The sequence below is a fragment of the Schistocerca nitens genome, chromosome 8 (assembly GCF_023898315.1).
Source record: "Schistocerca nitens isolate TAMUIC-IGC-003100 chromosome 8, iqSchNite1.1, whole genome shotgun sequence".
NCBI lineage: Eukaryota > Metazoa > Arthropoda > Insecta > Orthoptera > Acrididae > Schistocerca > Schistocerca nitens.
This window is the reverse complement of record NC_064621.1, coordinates 451,433,357-451,437,496: the sequence shown is the minus strand read 5'-3', so window position 1 is coordinate 451,437,496 and position 4,140 is coordinate 451,433,357. Positions and strand designations below refer to the sequence as shown.

The 4,140-nt window shown below is 42.5% G+C and overlaps 1 non-coding gene across 1 annotated transcript; it reads left to right on the top strand.

Moving 5' to 3' along the window:
• The first annotated feature begins 2,020 nt into the window (after positions 1 to 2,020).
• On the top strand, positions 2,021 to 2,095 carry Trnas-cga (transfer RNA serine (anticodon CGA)). The gene has a single exon. It is a non-coding gene; the product is annotated as a tRNA-Ser (tRNA).
• Positions 2,096 to 4,140: the final 2,045 nt, after the last annotated feature.

The window sequence follows — 4,140 nt, the reverse complement described above, 5'->3', positions numbered from 1 at the left end:
ATCTGCTAACATCTCATTTACTTGTTGCTTTAATTCATCTTGAACTTCAACTAATACCGGAATTACCGTCATAGAACATTGCATCTGTTCTAGTGCTTGAACTATCTGTGGGATTGACTCGACCTACTCTTTAATAGTATCAAGCTTAGTAGCAACATACTCGGTTAGCTCTAGGCGTAACTTCTTATCATTTTCATTATACTGCTGAGTGACTTGCTCAATTTGAGCAGCTAATTTTAATTCTGTCTTTTCATTCTGAATTTTCAATTCTTCCGCAGTTTTATTTAATTTATCATCAAGTTTCTGAAAACTCTCTATTAATTTATTATTTAATTCCGCTTGATTAGCTTTTAATTGCTCCTGGATTTTCACTTGATTGGCTGCTAATTGTTCATTCCATTCCCTTTTAGTCTCTATTTGCGCTTTAGTTAAGTTGTTAACTGCTGCACGATTACAGTCAATAGGTTTATTTCGTCCTGCTCAGATGACATCGAAACACTTAAACTTTGTTATGGGGCCTGACTAATGCTGCCGCTAGGCACTACTTCAGTTACATTAGCGTCTGATGTTTCACTAACCTCAGGAACAGGTGAGGGCTGTTGTGATTCGCTCTGCTGTTGCACTGCCATTTTATAAGCCGCCCTGTTAAGAACCATTAATACACAGAACAACAAATATAAAAAGTCACTCGCATCTGAGTTAATAATGTCACTGACCTAAACTTTGCATAATACTCATTTATAATAAACACTTCCTGTCTAAAGTTCAACCCACCATTCACTTAATCAATCTGATTCAAACCGATGGACATTTAAATAGTTATTCTAAATTTCTATCTACAAAAATTTAATTGCATATTGTCTGGCCTGAACGACATTCTCGTAGGTTGTGGCGAAATTATGACTTCTGGAACAGGCCTCGTCTTCTTTTCTCTCGTGCACATGCAACATAAAATTCACACAATGTTTAAGTAATGCTCAAAAATGTGTCCTGTCACGGTCGCCAGATTTAATATTTTTTGTGTGGGATCTAAAATTTAAAAACCTCTCTCACACCGGCCTGATTTAGCTTCACTGATCAGGATAGTAAAAACATGCGTATGTTAAGGGAATTTTCATTCACAAAGCAGGCTTATCACATTCACACAGTTCAATACTGTTCTATCCTGATTAAATTGAGCTTAACTTCAATTCCATAAGGCAGTGAAGCAATTTCGAAGTGTCGGTGCGACGAAAATTGTCAGTCGATCTCCTGGAAACATTTGTAATAATTATTAACTTTCGGTGATCACATGGGGAAGACTGGAGATCTGCTGTTAAGACCGTGTTAGCCTATTTATTTGAAGTAACTGGATATCTTGGGCATACAAAACGGCAGGTTCGTCCAGTGTAAATCAGACGTTCCCCACTGATCCCGTGCAACACAGCGTAGTAAGCAGACACTATCAATAATAATCAGTTAAATAATACGCGAACACACTTACTTTAAAACTTCCTGGCAGATTAAAACTGTGCGCCCGACCGAGACTCGAACTCGGGACCTTTGCCTTTCGCGGGCAAGTGCTCTACCAACCGAGCTACCGAAGCACGACTCACGCACGGTCTCACAGCTTTACTTCTGCCAGTATCTCGTCTCCTACCTTCCAAACTTTACAGAAGCTCTCCTGCGAACCTGCAGAACTAGGACTCCTGAAAGAAAGGATATTGCGGAGACATGGCTTAGCCACAGCCTGGGGGATGTTTCCAGACTGAGATTTTCACTCTGCAGCGGAGTGTGCGCTGATATGAAACTTCCTGGCAGATTAAAACTTCCAGGAAATTTCATATCAGCGCACACTCCGCTGCAGAGTGAAAATCTCATTCTGGAAACATCCCCCAGGCTGTGGCTAAGCCATGTCTCCACAATATCCTTTCTTTCAGGAGTGCTAGTTCTGCAGGTTCGCAGGAGAGCTTCTGTAAAGTTTGGAAGGTAGGAGACGAGATACTGGCAGAAGTAAAGCTGTGAGAGCGGGCGTGAGTCGTGCTTCGATAGCTCAGTTGGTAGAGCACTTGCCCGCGAAAGGCAAAGGTCCCGAGTTCGAGTCTCGGTCGGGCACACAGTTTTAATCTGCCAGGAAGTTTCATATCAGCGCACACTCCGCTGCAGAGTGAAAATCTCGTTCTGGACACTTACTTTAGTTTAGTTCATGTATTAAATACCTTCTCATACAGAATCTCATCAAAATGATGACTAGCTCAACAATACATACATATACATCCTCCGTCTTTCACGACTAATCGGCAAGAAGTCCCTCATTCTTTTCATAAGAGAAAACATAGATAGCAGAGAAGCTATTCCATGGAGTAAATGGACGCTCCAAGGAATAATTGGGCTTGAAACTACTTTGCACCGATAATCGGTAAGATAAGAAGAGATATTTCGAGATATGTACTGAGTTATATAATTTATAAAATTTCTGAAAATATCGTGTAGAGACCGCTGCAAGAGACATTACAAGTAGAACTTAAAAAAATTGTTCAAGTAGCTGTAAGAACTACGGGACTTAACGGGTGAGGTCATCAGTCACCTAAACGTAGAACTACTTAAACCTAACTAAGCCAAGAACATCACACAAATCCATGCCCGAGGCAGGATTCGAACCTGCGACCTTACCATCCGCGCGGTTCCGGACTGAAGCGCCTACAACCGTTCTGCCACCGCGACCGGCGATATGGGGAACTGTCCAAAGAAGGTTGTGAGCTCCTCTCGGATGCGCAGGCCTTGCGTTGTCATGGAGGAGGAGAAGTTCGTTCGCATGTTTGTGGGAATGAACGTGCTGAAGTCGTTTCCTCAGTTTCCACCATTGCAGGAGTCACAGCTGTGTGCAGCACGCCGGCACACAGGAGATCGGACAAATTTCGAAACTTTGTTGCAGTGATGACAGGAACCTCGTCAGCGACTCACCGAGTTCTAGTTCACTTCTAGCATACACCTATGAATATCGGCGATACCCTGGGTTTCCGCCAAAAGAAACCCCGTGCCAGTGCTTGGAACGCACTTCCGTTACAGAGTCTTTTTGAAACTACCTAAGCGCCGCCACCTATCGGTATTTCATGAAACTACAGGTGCTGAAGAGAGAATGTTTCACAATGTCCCACAACAATTTCCGCATTTCTTCAACCCAGGCTGGCCGAGAAGAGAAATAAGATGCATTACTTAGTTAACGCCGTCGTAATTGTTTTCCGAAGCCAAATGTAGCTTGATCTTTAACTTGGGAAGTGGAAGTGAAATGCTCGCATGTCTCTCGAGGGTTTAGAAATGCATAGTTCATCATCTGGCAAAGGGAAATAATCCGCTTGATTGATCAATTTGCCCTCTTTTCCTTCGATTTTCATTATTTTTCGTTTATTTCTTTCCGTCGGCAGGTGTGTCTTAGGCCACCGGTTTCCGCAGTCTAGCTACAATCTTGGTCCAGTTTCTCATACTCTATGGTTCCTGGAGACGGAGAAATTTTTGTAGCGACAATTGCTGTTCCCAACAAGCTTTCAGGAGGGAACACAGTGGTGTTTGTCAGACTGCTACAGATAGAAACGAGACCGATCGACGGACACCACGAAATACCACTAAATGTTCCAGTTGTTTCTCGCTCTACATTAGACCGGTTTCTATTGTCTGTGATATCGTGTCAGTGCAAAGTAAAATATACTAGCAGAGATCTGTACCGAGTTTCAAATAATCTTTTCCTTGTGTACTCTGCCCGTATTTCAATTCCTATCATCTGTACATTCGTCACAGATAGTCGAACGATCCTACGATCATCTTGAAGTGCAGTAACTCTCGCAACACTCTTACCCTGAGTGCATCTAGTCAACATTCGTACATCTGTCATTGCACTGAAGCCAAATGCCACTGCGATATGTCGATAGGGTTTCCCAAGTCTCTCATGCGATCTATTCAACCTTTTGCCAATATCTGAAAAACGTCAATAATGTGGACATATACGTCCTCTGTGCATGCTGTGCTGCGATCTGTACCTAAAACGTGCCTCTACATCGGACGCACTCAATAGCCATCGTGTACACGTATCTTTCTCCATGTGTAAGAATGACTTTTTTCCTGCACTCAATATTCTAATAATAAGCTCGAATAAGAATGAAAGCC